Raw genomic sequence first — 16737 nt, forward strand, 5'->3', positions numbered from 1 at the left:
TAATTGCCTTTGACTCCCTAGATAAAATGAAGGATCTGATCCCCTTCACTGCCTGTGCACAATCCAAGGGACAGTACTGAAGACAGTTCTTCAAATGCATATGACCAGCAACAAAATCTGATCAAGTGAATTCAGGGAGAGTTTTTCTAGTGGTACGTGTAACCTGCTGTAGCCTTCTAGGGGGAATAGCAAATTTCTCTGCACTCTTTTGGTACAATGCTTCCATTACACAGCCCCAGACAGATACATGTGATAGCACAGTGTCAAAACCATGAATAACAGACAAGGTGTCAGAGATAGAAGAGAGGTAATGGAGAGTAACAATTTCCATTTTCTGATCCTCTAGCAGATGTACTGTCAACACTGAGCTTTCCTATGCAAGAGGGGATTGACAAAATACTCTGCTGCTCTCCCACACTTGTCCTTTGGAGCAGAGTGTGGTGGGAGGAGGCAGTCCGTGACAAACTCTCCTGCCCTTCTCCATCCAGCATAATTTTCAAGACTGGTATAGTCTTACTGTGCTTTATGCCCAGTCTCCCTTGCAAAGGCTCAATGCTGTTCAAAAGAATAATTTGATCTAGGATTTTTCCATCTATGCTGAGAAATTGTCACAGTCCATCAAGGAGTTCAGTTTTGATCAGGTGAGAGATACCAATGATGCTGCACTAACACACAGTCCTCACAGTCTTTCATAAGATTCCTGGTGTTGTCAACACCATTGCCTGGTTTACATTAAGCCAGTTCTTAGGTACCACATAATTTCTCTGTTGGAAAATATTCTGTGATTTGTCTGGGTAGGCTTTTTATGCAAGCACATGCCATTGTCTATTGGTTTTGTTCCAGCACAAGGTGTTAATTTTCCTAGCATAGCATTGGTCATAAAGTAAACTCACACGTCCCGTCCTAAAGGCTGCAGTATTTTCATGCTTTTTGAAGTCATTGTGTCTGGAATGCCATCCCTCCAAGGATCTGCTAATGGGTATTAGCTTATGCATTATTTTGTAAACTGTACACCACAGTTAGGAAAAATACCCAGATACTACCCATGAAGTGTTATTATTGTGAATTTGATTTATAATACCTAAAGAACCAACAAGTGGACTGGCAATGTGATGTACTTAGATTGAGATGCTAACTTCTCATGAGATGAAGTACCTTCATAAAGTGCTGAAAACTGAACCTGGTTACAGAAGAGTTCCTAAGACTGATCAAGTACAAATGTTTTCAAACAAGGGGTTACTGGATTTATCAAAGACATAAAGAAAGCCTGCATTATCCTAGAAGCTGCAACAGGGAACCTAATGGAGAGTGTCAGCCTAACACCCAGTGGAGAATCTGTATACTATAAAGAAAAGAGAATGCTATGGCTCCACCACAGAGCCTGCCATTTAACAAAACAGTTCTGGGAACTGCGGTCACATTCCCTTCCCTGCCTCAGAGTGCCCAAACAGATTGGCTTTTGACTCCCTCGAAGTATTCAGAAAACCTGGGGGAATCTCAACTACAACCCTCTATGACACCAAAAAAAAAAAAAAAAAAAAAATCATCAAGTACATTTGGACTGGGATACAATTTGTTTTGATAGGGAACAGATGATAGTAGGGTTCAGCTGCAAATAAAACCTAACTGCTCTTAACAACATCCTGCAAAGTTGCTAAGGACCTATACACAGACAGCAGGATCAATATAAGCTAAACTTGCATTTCACGGCTGAAATCAGAGCCACTTCATAGTGACAAAATAATAAAACAGCAAAAGAACAATGAGACACTCTGGCACATGTGTACATTTTCTAAAACCACACATAATGAAGCTTTAGCAATGCAGAGCTCAGCCTCCCAGCTCAAAGTTTTATTGGCCATTATCTCACTGGATTTGGAACAGCAGTTCTGAATGCAGTAAAAGACATTCGTTTTTCACAATGTTTCCCCGCATAACTGACAAATTTATTACTGTTATAAAAAAGGACACTATTTTGAAATCCTCAGGGTGCTTGACTTGTAATGGTTCCAAACATGTTTCTCTTTTCATTAGCATTCAGGGAACACTGAATATGCCCAAACCAACCTCATCTGCTTTCCCCCATCACGTCGATACAACTGATGTTGGATCTCCAGCCATCTCCGTTGTGGTCCAAGGTAATAGCTTAGGACCAGAGCAATCAGATCTACTGAGAGGCTGTTTCCAAATTAGACTGGAGACTGCTAGGCATTCCCAGCATAGCCTCACACTGGCCTGTTTCAATGTGGTGTGAACTCTGAAAATCTAGAGGTGGCTACCTCACCTCACAGAACAGGCAATGTTAGAAGAGACCAGAGTGGGTCACCTGGTCCAAAGTTCTCCCTGCTTAAGAAATACAGACATTTGTCTCAGATTGTAGGTTGGTTGCAAAAGAAGATTCATTCAGAAATTTGATTGGTAAGAAAACCTCACAGGTGTTACATAAACCTCTGGAGTGCATAAATTCTTCAACAGGTTTGGCACATCTTCCACTTCCACAGGAAAAAGGTGAATGAAATGGCAGCACAACATGTTTTAGGTGGTGTCTGAAGAGATCATTGGCAAAAAAAAAAAGGACAGTAGTTAATCGGGTATCAAGATACTTGGCTAGCCAAATTTTGCTTCTCCCAGAGAGAACTCCTGTCCTCCTTTCATATTGCAACCTTTGTGAAGAAAGCAGGAACTCACAGCCCAGAAACCTCCTGCTGTCTACCAAGACTGCTCAGATCTTTGATCCTCAGCCTACTGACCCAGTCCTGAACATCTGAAATTATCTTTGATATCTTGTCTCTCTCATTCATGAAGTCACTTCTGGGGCCTTATATGATATAAATTTTGTTCCCCTCAGCTGGACATACCTAAATTTCCCTGCTGGAAAAGGCCTTCCTCAGGAAGGCTGGACCCCTTTCATTCCATGACTTCCTCACTCTGTCATCTGTCCATCCTCTTGGTCAGCACAGGCCTCTCTCTCCCCTATGCCCACAACTCTCATTTCTGTCAGAAAACTGTCCTGGAGATCACTACATCCAGTGATAGCAGGGTGGTGGCCTTTCACATAATCCCCGCTATCCTCTTGCATCAGCTGGATCTCTGTGTCCCACAGGACAGCCAGGCTTCAGCAGTCAATGGTATCATGGCAAGTGCCACAAACTCAGTCACACCCACAGATCCCATTTTGCATTACAGACCCTGCAGTAAGGATTTGTCATCTTGATTTCCACTTGGTTTCTTCTCACCCACCTTCACTGTAGCCCTCACTCTGGTTTTTCTTTCTTTGAAATATTCAGACCTATCTCCACTTGGCTCAGGTTAGAGTCTTCTCACCATGGATAGTTAGGAGTTTGATATAGCCTAAATCAGCTCAGCTGTTTATGCTTTTATGTTTTCTCTGCAGTAAATGGAAAGAGACAGCTCCAGAGGGCTGTTCATCCCACTGTATTCAGGTACACCAGAGAGGGGGGGAATGCATCACCTTACACAGAGTAGATCAGACAGCAAGCTCAACATTCACATGGCCACAGTTCAGCACTGCAAGCCTTAGAGCACAAACAATACAGATCTGAAAACAGACTGACTGACTGATTGAGATCTTCCATCCCATGGAAGCCCAGATGTCCCCTCTGTCCCATTATCACTTCCAAGTTGAGGGGTAGGGATGGTGTTTTCTGGTATTCCCAGGAGGCTGTGAAGATCTTAAGGGCATAATCAACACTGTTCTGTGGGGATGACACCAGTTCTGTGCAACACCATACTCAGTGTTAGGTTATCATTTGGGTCAACAGCCACAAATGTTTCTTTCAAACTTTTCAGACTCTGCATCAAGGTTAAGTCTAGTTCTCCAGGATCCACATCAACCTCCATTTAAGGCAAGGAAAACAAAGGAAGCTGTTCCTTTGAAACTACTAATGATTGAAGCCTTTTAATTCTTTTCCTGTTTGCCATTAATTTCTGCCCCCGTGAGTCTCAGAGCTTGCTGCTTTATCTTCTAAGCCTTAGAAGCCTTGTTCTCCTCAAGGACACATTGGATTTATGAACATTTCTTTCTTTGTTCACCATGCCCTTCCTATTTTTTTTTTTTCAGAGTAGGGAACTCACTGCAGCACCAGTTCATTCTCTCTCCTTGCCAAGTGAACCTTTAATATGGAAAGTAAGTGTTTTCTTGCAGGGAACCTTTCTTGATAATTTTCCAAGTAATACAGAATACCTGTTCTGAGAAAGAAACCTCTGCATATTCTTACAAAAATATAACTCATAAAAAGAGATAACTCTAGACTGATCCTCAATTTCCATATCACAATCTTCAAAATGACTAAAGAAAATTATATAGTAGCTTCATTCAGTGAAAAGATTGTCTCCTTTGTAAATCAACAAATTCACTTTTTCTCAAGTCTGCTTCTCTCTAGCAGTCTTACACATACTTTCCTCCTTGCCTTGATTCTTTCCTCTCTGTTTATTGTCATTAGGAGTCCTATTCATACCAGGCATGAAACGGGAAACTTGAAGACTTCACTGGCCACATCTCTGGTCTCGTTTTTCCTTTATGACCTTCTTTCTGACTCCAACATAAGCAACACACAGTCAAGTCAGAGGCTGTGTATCATTGCTGACAGTGAGTTCTACTGAAACACAAAAAATTCAATCTCTTCTCAAGTTTCACAAGTCTGTCAGAATGGACATTTGTTCATTCTAGGATATATCCTCATAATAGAATCAAAATTTATTTCAGGTCTCTTAATTCCCCTTGCCAATTTGTACAGGCAAACATCATCCAAAATACCTTTAAAAATAATACCAACTCCCAAACGAATGAACAAGTGCCATCCCACTAGGCAAACATAAAAAAGTCTGTATGACAGACCACCAAAATGTGTGGTCAAACCATCCATGCTGGCAGGGAAAGTACTGAAATACTGAACCAACGCCAGGCTGAGTTAGTACAGGCATTTGTTACCAAAATCACTCATAAAGTGAACAACAGAAAGGCACCTTGTGCACCTCACTGATGTGCTGTGGAAGGCAACAGCAAAGCAAAGGGAAGAGCCTGGCCACATGAATGGGAATGATGGGATCCCACTTGACCTAGAAGACTGAGGTATTTCCTGCTGGAGTGCTGCCTGTGATCCACTGTGTGGGACAGACCAAGAAGGGGATTTCCAGCCAACAACCCCTGTGTTTACTATAAGGCTCAAAAGAGGAACAGCTCTTAGTGAGGTCCTAATGTTTCCAGAAGTGAGAGAGTCAATCCATGGAGGAAAAAAACCCCATACACACACACAAAAAAAAAAAAAAAAAAAAAAAAAACCAATCAAAACCTCACAAAAACAAATAAACAAAACCCTAAGGAACTGATATATTTTCAATTTATCCCTCCATCATAAGCTCAAACCTGTTTCAAGGGAAGTCAGTGACAATCAATAATCAAGATCTATTACAGTTTATCTTTTAACAGATATTTGAAATATCAGCAAAAATGTAGGTTTCCAGTTCCTTTCAGCACACAAACTTGTACTCTTTTACAATATAAATATTTCAGAACTGTTGACTCCTGCATCTTGCTCTTACCTTTAAAGCCCTCAGAAGCTATGACATAACAATTGTTACCCACACATTTATTTCAAATAAATGTATGTTACTCATAGATTTATTTAAAATCTCATCATCTTGTCTGCACAACAAGGGTTCTCATATGGCTGAAGTCACAGACATTCCCCAGGCATATTTGGGTTGCTCTTCAGAGCTTTAAGGAGAGCAAGGCACAACATGAGCAGAAGCCTGTATCTCAGAGCTGTCCTCATCTTCCTGCTACACCAAGGTGCAGCAAAGCACACAATCCATGTGAAAGGTCCTCCTGTGACACAGCCAGGAAAAGAAGATGAAAATCAGGAAGACAAGCAGAGTTCAAAATTTTCTTGTACTGTTTTCCTATCTGTGTATCCTCCTGAATATTCTTGGACGTGATGAAGAGGTGCAGGAAGGTTACAGCTTTCCTGACAAGCTGGACTCAAGCCTGAGTCCATGTAATTCACAAGAGCTGATACAGTCCAAAAAAAAGTTGCAGAGTGAAAAAAGTCTGGTCACCTCATCTTGCCCCTTCTTCTTGGAAGGAGCTCTCCTTCCAAGTTATAACATCAATATTAAATCAAAAGTTGTGAAAGAAAAATTTACGTGAGTGTAAAAGACCTGTAGACAGAAAAGTTGAGGAGGAAGCTACCAACCTGGAAAAGAAGCAGCCTATATTAAATTAAATTTAAAAAAGAGAGAACAAATTATTGATCTGATCTTTGCCAGAATAAAATATTAATCATAAGACCCTTCCCTTACTCCAACCACAACCATTATAATGATAAAAACCCCAGGAAGATAATAAAATTATCTCACAAAAAAAGAAAGAAAATAACCCAGGGAGATATGGAACACCATTTGTACCAAACATGTTTTCTTAAAATACTTTACCACAAATAAGAGCCTTAATAAAGCTTTTGGTTTTTTTCCACTTACTGAAGTTTTACTTCCTTTTCTTGGGCAAATGTTTGTAAATCAGAGAGGAAAATGGCCAGCAACCTTCCCTTGCAGATTTGCAGGAACCTTCTCGTCGCATATTGCAGGACCCTAGATACTGTGTCAAAGTGATGTCCATTGGGATGGCTGGGATCACCACACAATAAATCATAGAGAATTTTACCAAATCAATCTCTCCCCCATCTTCCCCTGTGCTCTGTCTAGGCATCTGTCTCTCTGCAATTTACAGGATAACACATTCCAATTTATGGATGACTCCAATGAGCAGCAGGTCATAAATCAACCGCTTCTTGTTTCTCTGAGTGAGTTGCCTACACTACAACCCAGGAGTCCTGACTTTTTTACAGTTTCTTCATCTCCCATCCTGCAAACATTGAAATAAGAGCTCTCAGACAAAGGATGTGGGGGATATTCAGTTTTTATAGGAAGAAGAAAGAACTTAGTCAAACCCCTGGAAAGTCCTGAGGCTTGCATTTAGTGTCACGAGGTTATTTAATTTTTTCTGGGATTTTGGGTTTGCTTTATGATTCTAAGTCTGCTAAGAACTTCTAACTAAAACATTTGTCTTCATGAGCAAATGAAAACAGTCCCAACATATTCTCCAAATCTGTGTAAAATAGTTCTCAATGACTTCTACTGAGTTCTGCTCCAGCAAAATCCACATAGCTTGCAAGAAGTACAAGTGGCACAGCCCAAATAATGTGTATAACCCCACCCCAAACACAGCCCAGTCACTCCCTGCGTGACTGTGAATGCTCTTTGCATGCACACTCAGCCACAGCACAGAAGTACTGCAGCATGGATTCTCTTTCCATGGGGACTACACAAAAATGCAAGGCTGGTCACTAACACACGGCCACGTGCTGGTTTCTCTTTCAAGATCTTTCCCAAGAAATACCCATGTGGTGGTGCTCAGGGTGTACCTTAAGAGCTCAGGGAGCTCTGAGGAGAGCATCGAAAGAGAGACAGATGCTTTCCTAATCATATGGACACAACCTATTTCATAAGTCCATCCTGCACATGTGAAAAAACTCAGGTGCTGCATACCTTAACTGGAAAAAAATAGAGGACTCAAGAGTTACAAGGTCACGGAGAGACACTGCTCAGTGGCTTCTCATGCAGCTGGCCCTGTAGGACACAAGAGAGACCCACAAATACAGTATCCAAAAGAGGATGGAAATGCTGCAGAGTATTTAGTGAGACACAAGGTCAGTAATGTCAGCAGTTCTGAAGTAAAAAGGGTATTGAATGGGAGAACTTCCACCTTGTCACTCAGGCTATGAAGGAGTTCAGGGATGGCTGAGTTTAAAGAGTGAAAATGAAAAAAAAACCCTCAACACCTGCAATTTGGAGAAACCAGTAGTAGCACGGGCATGGGACAAGTGAGAGATGCAGTTTTCTATAGCTCTTGAAGCAGATCAAATATTTTGGCTTACATTTTTCCTAAGCATTCACTTATACCAGTCCTTAGAGGCATTTCTGTGACTTTTTCCCAAAAGAAAGCTGGGTAAGAATTTGGCCCAGGTGAATTTGCAATAAAGGAACCATGAAACCACAGAAGGAGAAACTGCATTTGGAAGGATTGGCAAGGATCATTGATACTGTTGCCTGCCAATGTAAGAAAAATCATTCACATAAACTTGATGAAAATCAAATGTATTTCCAGCTGTTGCCATTTTAGCCAGATGTGGTTCAGTATTCTCACAAGAGAAAAGTCTGTGTGTATTTATCCAGATCTGATTATCACACTCCAAGGGTGGGAGTTGAGCCAAGTGTGTCTCATAAGCAACACATCTTCTTTGACTATTTCAGCACTAGAAACACAAATTGCTTTATTTTTAAAAGAAGTTTAGTAAACATGAGCCTGCCTTTAACTCTAAAACTGGAAGTTAACACTTTGTCAAACAGATAGATCTTAGGGGGGGCATTAGCCCTCTGTAGGGCTAAGGGAAACAAGGGGGCATTTCCTTACTGACAAATTATTTAGGAGTTCTTGCTGCTTTTCCCTAGGTCCTTTGAGACATCATGACAACCCTAGTATGTCAGGGACAGGAAGAGGTCAGCACCACAGCTCAGTTCTTTCTTCTGGAAGGAGCTGAGTCATTTTGTTCAGAGAAACAACATTGCTTCATTAACACCAGATCAGTAACAATAGTATTGAAATATTAACTTCATTTGGGCAATCAGTTTTTAAGGGCTGAATTTTGCTTCTAAGTTTCATGAATGCTTCTAGGGGAAAATTTTGCCTGGTGCTCCCTCCTTCTGATGTGAAGAAGTTTGTGCCTCCCTAACCACACAAAGTGCTTGGTGCCATCAAATAAGATGGAAAGAATCAGGGAGTAGGCTGTTGGAAAGATCAGGCTCTCCATAGATGAACATGTCTCAAATTAAATTTTCTAGTGGAAATTCCATTAGAAACCTTCTGCTTTCTACTTCTTTCTGCTGCAAGATTTATTGCTCAAGGGATCAACAAAATCAAGTCAGCAGACCCACTCCAAACCTGGTTAGCCACAGCAGTAACCATGACAAAGCAACTGAAATTTTCAGTGGAAATTTCTATCTAATTTCCAAAACCTGTGGAGGAAGCTACTGGCACATATTCACAATATTTAGATTTGCCTTCAAATGATCTAGCTTCAGCTTTGTGAATTTTCTGCTTATGTCTTCAGGTCTGGAGCTCTCACAGATCACCTTCATTAAAGTCAGGTAGCCAGCCTGCCAAAACGAGAATTGAGAACAGGCTTCAATGATGACAGAACTCAACTAAATTTTGACCTCAGGGCACCAAATTTTTCTAGTACAGTTAGAGATTTGTGAAATGTGCAATTATGCAAGAGCTCTAAGAAGTCTGGTGAGGTTAAAGGAAGAGTCCAGAAATTTATCAACCCCGTGCCCTTGCTGGGATGCTGAAAAAGAATTTTGACATCAGGTAATATCTTGTGCAGCTAGGCTAAAACTTTGCAATGTCTTCATCACCCTTTGAGGGCTTTCTCATTTAGGATTTGGGGGAAGGAATTGTCTCACAGGAAACTGTGAGAGCGCATTTCTGATGAAAGCAATGAGAAGATGGGATAATTTCCAAGAAAGTGAAAGAAATTGTTTTTCTTTACTCACATTTAATTTTCTCTTCCAATGGCTACAGTTCTCCCTGCTTGATTTTATTATCAGCAGAGAACTGAAATATCTCCACTTGGCATTGACATTCTCTTTAGAATGGAGTGGTGATGATGAAGGTATTGGCCATGATTTCAGTTCACCCTTCTGAATGGTTGTTATTCCAAGCTCCATTATCCATTTAGTTTTGAATATGTCTGCTTCCTGCATCTCCTCCTCACATGACTGTATAAATGTCTGCAAATTAAGTATTCTCAGCTGGGTCTGAGGCATGTCACGAAAGCGATGTGTAGAGTACAGGAGGTTTCCTCAGGTTTTTGGGTATCTAAATATGAGCTAAGAATAATAACAAAACTGGAAGTGACCTTCAAGTCACCAAGCAGCATAGACCTGTGATTTTATGTCTCTGTCATGGCACTCTATCCCTGACAGGATGAGGAGTCCAGTTCTGTTCAGGTGCTGCTTTCATGCCTTTGAACAGCTTGGTCTCCCTTTCCATACTTCTTCTATCCCTCCACAAGGACTCCCTCCCTAAATGCTGCAATTTGTTACATGCCTATTTCTCACCAGCTGCAGCATTTTGCTCAGGTAGTTTCCTGAGTCCTCCATGAGGGGTGCCTAGCAAGCCCAAGCAGCTGCCATTCAGGCAAGGATACCTTTGAAGTCTGCATCCCTTCAATTACACTATTTTAGAGCAGGCAGTGCCCGATCACAGATCCCCCACATGCAACGTGGTAGGTTAACTGACCCGAGCTGGTCTTTTTTTGGCTTCTAATCAAACTCTGGCTCTTCTCATTTCAACTCTTTTGAGCTGCAACCACCTCAAAGGACGTCTCGCTGGCAGCAAAGTTCTCTCCAGTTTACACCTGAAGTCTTGTTCTCTGTTTTCCATCACAGTCTGAGGGCCTTTGAATCATTCTGTCTCCTCTGGAGGGTTGCAGACACACCTGTGATTTTCCAGCCACAGGATGTTCTGTACAGAGAAATTTCAAAAGACACGTAGAAATAAGAAAGTGCTGATTCACAGGTACTCTACAGCAGAAATAGTGGGAGTATTTCTTTAGCACGCTACTGGAAAGTCTCTCCTTCACTTCAGGATGAACATGTCATTTTAAATACCATGCTTTGAGTCCATGTGTATGTCATAAATCCCTTACTGATCTCCAGGGCTGTGGCTATCTGATCGCCACTCTGCTACAAGCCACAGATTTTTCCCAGATGTCATTAGTCTGGGGAAGATCCTTTTTCCGTCCCTGATGCCTGTGAGATCAAGTCCCAAACCAGGCTGTTTTGATAGACCCTCATCCTGAAGAGAAGTGCACTGGGGAAGTGGGCACACAGTTTTCATTTTAAAGAGCCTAATTCAGGACATTCCATTACCATACATCTGGTGTTATTGATATCTTGCTCTAATTTTGAAGTAAATGCATACAGAATGAATTTAAGCACTGAAAAAAAATGAGCATTTGGCACTATCACACCTAAGCACTTCCATTCCCTTTATTTGAAAAGCAATTCTTGTTTTTCCAATAAATAAACAATATTTGACTTCTCTTTTGAAATTCAGACAAATGCATTAGAAATTATGGAATTCCTGGTGGAACTGATGTTTCTGTTCCTAAGAAACAGAGACTGATGTTTCTGTTCCCATTTTTGTTTTGTTTTCTAGTAAGATCTGGTACTATATAGATAAATTTGGGATAATAATAAAACAAGATTTGAGCAATTTATAATGACTGTGAAGCCTTCTGAAGGCAACTGAATTTTGTATGTTAATCTCTAAGCAAAGTAACTGTAAAACCCCAAAGATAACTTAAAACCATTTTTATCCTTTCAATTGTTCAGTTTCGCAGAAATATTGCCAAATTAGTGCTACACAGTTCTTCAGAAATAGTAAAAACAAGCTTTTACAAAAACCTAAATAAAAATATTTTCTTTCACATTCTCACAACTAAAACTTGAATTATTAAAGTGAAATAGTACTTTTTAACAGTTGCTACTTTAATTAAGATCCTTTCAATGGGTATCATTCCTTCAAATTGAAAAAAAAAAGGTTATTTTTCTATTTCTCATTTTCAAACATATATGTATGTATAAAGAGGAGTGAGCAGGGGAAAGAATGCCAAGAGAAAATGGGATTTAAAATAGTTTTAATTTTTTTTAAAATTATTTTTTTAAGAGAGAGGCATTTTTAAACTGATTTTGCATATAAATACCCAAAGATATAGAAAAGATAAAACCTATAGTCCGATGCATTGTGTGAAAGAGCACAAAATATTTTTGTTTCACCCTGTCAAATGCTTTTTTAAAGTCTTGGTAAGATTCCCAGTGTAGGCCATTACTGAAAAGTGCTCTATAATGTAAGGTGGGCTATGCCAAGCTAAAGTTCTACCCTGTTTAAGCAGGAATATCAAAGGCTATGGCACACACACTGCTCAGCTTCAGCAGCAGCAGAAAGGTAAAGAGGGCTCTGACATGTGGCACCTTAGAGCTGAGAGTATGGATTGACATGAGGGAAAAGAGTGATATACAATATTTAGAAAAGCATTTCAGGATAATGCCTGGAATGTGCCAAAACTAGAAGAGTATAAATTGAGACAACAGAACCACCAGAAGAGCTAGCTGGTCAGAAGCCAGGTAGGGTAAGATGTTAAGGGGAGGGATGTGAGAAGGGAGGAGAGTTTTTCCCTGTGCTAGCTCCAGAAGCTCTCACACATGACCTGGCTGAGCTCAACCCTTAAGATAAGGTTTGCACCTGCTCTTGTAAGTGGAGTGGCTTCTGAAAAAGGACCAATGCACCTTTTGAATCATGTGCTATTAAGACATGAAGCCTGCTGTGCCTTGCTGTGGTTAGTGCTGCACAGTCACCACTCAAAAATGGATTTGAAGAGAGCAAAGGTGTCTTTCTTCTGGGGGGGAGGCACAACAACACCACTAATACATTTATTGAGCCAGTAATGGGATGCTGCCCAAGGACACCTGACAAATGCTGCTTAAAAATTAACTCTTTACACATGAGTGTTTCCAAAGGATTCCAGAAAATCTAAGCTACCTCATTTCAAACAACCACTTGTTTTCTTTCACTTTTTAGAGACAAACAACTTTTCTGCCTGTCTGAAATTGTACAAAAATTACTGTTGATCAGAAGAGGTTGGAAAATGTCTAGGTGACCTTTTTTTTTACCGTATTCCAGCAAAACATTACACTAATTTTTCTACAGCAGTGGAACATTGTAATATTAAGCAATGCATTCTTGCACATTGTGACAATTGAATTTTTGTCTTGTCTTTGAAGCCTGTTATTTGCTTCACTAATGGTCCAAGAGATGCAATTTCTTTAAAGGTAAATATTTCCATTAATACAGTATCATTTGGTCAGCCAGAGACCTGGTCCTGCAAAGCTAGCCTTAACAAGCAACATTTGTATGAATAATCTGTAGCCTCTTGAAAACAGATCAAATCAAATTTACCCAGTGACTCTTGCTCTAGTGTGTATTTATAAGAGATACGTAAAAGAGAATTCCAATTTTACTTATTACATAAACATATTTTCCTCATGTGGACCTCCAAGTATGATTGTTATTGCCATTACAGCCAGCATTGCTCAAAAGAGACGTTTGAAGAAACACTTCAGTGGTCAGCATTGGGATTTCAGACTGTTATTATCAAACTAAGAATTGACCTAGTGATGTTTTCTAACCTAGTTACAACTCTCTGTAAAAACAGTAAATACTTGATAGAAGAAGTGTAAATTGAATGGAATATGCTCAGACATTTCTGATGTAAAATTGAAAAGTTGCAATAAATGTGTTTTTAAATTTGTCTTCTCAGAGAAAATATCTCTACTTTAAATCAGCTGCTCTCAAAATGATTTATAACCTTCATCTTCAATGATATCAAGATCTTTAAAAGATTTGAAACTTGGTGAGTCATGGCTATTCCATGGGGTGATGCAGCATGATACTGCTTGAAGATGCACCCAAACCTTCCATGGTTTGTATTACTTTGAGATACACTGCCATGGTGGAACAAGAGTTTGAGGACAGTAATTGTGTTTCTTCAGCAGTGAGAAAATGCTGGGATTCTGAAGGTATGCTTTGAAATGAGTGAAAGCTTATTGCTTCTATCTCCTTCCAAAAGCATGGCAATCCATCTTTGCATCTCTCATCTCTTGGAACTCTACTTTGTATTCCAGTAATGGTCAGGACTCTTTACACAAGCTACTCATGTTATAGATTACTAAGAAGTTCTTTATCACAAATTCTGTTGACCAAACTGGTTAACAAAAACTATTTCAGAGAAAAATGCTGATTCTGAAAGATAATCATTATCCTGGTTTCTCACATAAGACTTCTTGACTACTAGAGCAGCAGTTATTTGATGATTTTCCAAGATCTCATGCAAGACACAAGACAACAGCAGAACAAGAATTTTACCATGTCACTCTCATGAGTACTTTAGTCCAACAAGCCATTCTTTACCTGGGATATATAAGGGATATTTGTTTCTCCTTTGCCAACATGAGAAATAAATCATTTTTATCCATCCATAACATATTTAAATAGTCAATCAGTTTCATTACAGATCTACCTCAAATACAATCTGTTTGTTATGCAAGGTTAAAACAAAGACCTTGGAATGCCTAACACATGCCTCAGGTTTCAAGGAAGTTTCAGACTGAGGAAATTTATATCTCTGACTCCTAGTAATTTGACATTTTGAGAAGGAGACCTGGATCTGTGACCGGTGTGAACCAAAGGAGACCTGGAAACAAAAGAAGGAGACACTGAAGGACATAAATCCCTCTTTTTATGACCTTTGTTATTTAGGCTTCATTTTAATAGGCTCTTCTTAAGCCTTTAAGTGGTTGACTGAACTTCAGTCTAACCCATGAATGAGGCTGAAATTGAACCCTGGAGGTACTGACACCACTAACTAGGAATCCTCACATTATTACTGCACTAATAGTGTCCTCCATTATGACAGCTATAAAATAATTTCCCTCCACTCAGCATTGTACCATTTTGGGAACGAAGGCTGGTTAACCAAAATGGGCATTGGAACCTGGCTTGACTTGAGGTTTACCATAATAGAGAGAATTAGAAGACAGTATATGTTGCATAAAAGAAAATACCTCTCTTCATACATCCAGCATATCAACATATAGCTCAGCAAAACTACAGATTCACAGCAAGACCCAAACAACGTGGTTGTTCAGAAAGGCAGGCAGTATGCTTTTTTTTTCAATTCATCTTTTTACCCGCAAAAATAGTGTAAAGTGTTTCTTTACAGAGAGACTGTATTGCAGAGAGACTGCAATAGTCTCACTGCTGAAAACCCCAGCACAGCAGATTAAAAGGAAAGCTGTGCAGACGCAGCAATGTGTTGCACCACCCAGGGAGAGCCTGGGTACACATCAAATGAGCCCGGCCTTCAGTGTGTGGGTGTGCTGAGACCTTAAAGAGGTTCCCAGTCAAGGAGAAAGAGGAGTCTCCATTTAAGCTAAGTGCCACATTCCACATGTGTTAAGCAAGGGGAATTTCTGGATTTCACGCAGCCTGCCTAAGATGCAGTTAAGGTGTTCCAACAGACAAAATCTTCTCTGCATGCTGCATTAAAACACAACTAGCTGAGAGACTGACCTCCTCTCTGCCCATGGTTCTTGATATCAGTGGAATGCAGGACAGCCCAGAGACTACAAGGTGGAAAAAAAAGTAGTGCTTGTTCCAGAGTAGCTGGAACAATGGTGCTGAAAATAATGTATTATATAGAATCATAGAATGTCAACCTATTGCAGCAAAAGCAGGGGCTGGACAAGACAGCCCAGCACCCTTTCCAGCTGAATCTTAGAAGTGGCCAGTACTGGGGAATACACCGCTTTCCTGTGAAAGATAATTCCAAGGGCTGTTTATTCTCATTGTGAAAAAATTCCCTTTTTTGTCCAATTGGAATCTTCCTGAGAATAATTTGTACCCCTTGCATTTTCCATGTGGCTTCTTGCAAATGGGAATATCCATCCTCTTTGAAATACTAGAACATGGTGATGAGGTCTCCCTAAGCCCCTTTTCCCAAGGCTGAACACATCCATTTCTCTCTCAGCCTTCCCTTACATGTCAGGCTGCCCAGGCCTTTGATCATCTTCGTTGCCCTTCTCTGGTGTGCCAGCCTGGGCACACCATTTTGCATTGTGGAGATCAAAACTGAGCACAGTATTCCACGTGCAGCCTGAGAAGTGCCAGTTAGAGAGGGACAATGACTTTCCCCTCTCTGCTGGCAATGTCCTTGTTGATCCAGCACAGCATCCTGCTGGCTTTCTTTGCTGCAGCAGCAACACACTTCTCACTCAGATTGAGCTGTTTGTCCACCAGGACTGACCCCAAGTCCCTTTTCACAGAGCTCCTCCCCAGGTCTCATTCATTTATTAGCCTCAGGTGTAAATCATCATGATGGTCTGAGAAGTTTGACTTTTTAGCATACAGCCAAAACCATGCCCACTTTCCTCCATGGCCTCCAGAGTGCCCCATGTCCACCCCCTGTGCAGCAGCTTGGACACGGTTTGTCTGCCTGCATAAATGAATGCACAGGCAGGGGAGGAAGGTGCACATGGATACTCTCAGACCTGGCTTGCTGCCCCGTGTCAACATGTTGCTGTGCCAGCTGAGACAGCACACTGCAGCGAGGCTGGGAAAATCACCCAGTGTGCATCCTCCTAGACCAAAGCCCTACGCTGCTGGGGAGAAAATTGGCAAAGCATGAACCTCAGCCCACTCATTTGTACATTTGTAGCTGCAATGGCTTCATAGCATTATGTCACAGTAAGAGAGTAGGAACATTAGTGACCTTAGATCTGAGAGCCAGGAAAATGCTCTATGGAAATCTTCCCTTATCTCAGGACTTCATGAAAGGTAAGACCTGTAAGTGCTTTCAAACCTTCCCTGGCATACAAGAAGGGATGTAACAAGCCTATACATTGGTCAAAACTATCAACTTTTTCTGTGTAAAACCAACCCAAATACCTTCTGAGGGCAAAATAAATGTTAACTACTTCAAGAAGTTTAGCCAAATGGGACTGATGTTTCAGGGTAGCACAGAGTGTACTTGTGTG

Source organism: Prinia subflava, chromosome 1 (assembly GCF_021018805.1).
Source record: "Prinia subflava isolate CZ2003 ecotype Zambia chromosome 1, Cam_Psub_1.2, whole genome shotgun sequence".
NCBI classification, from domain to species: Eukaryota; Metazoa; Chordata; class Aves; order Passeriformes; family Cisticolidae; genus Prinia; species Prinia subflava.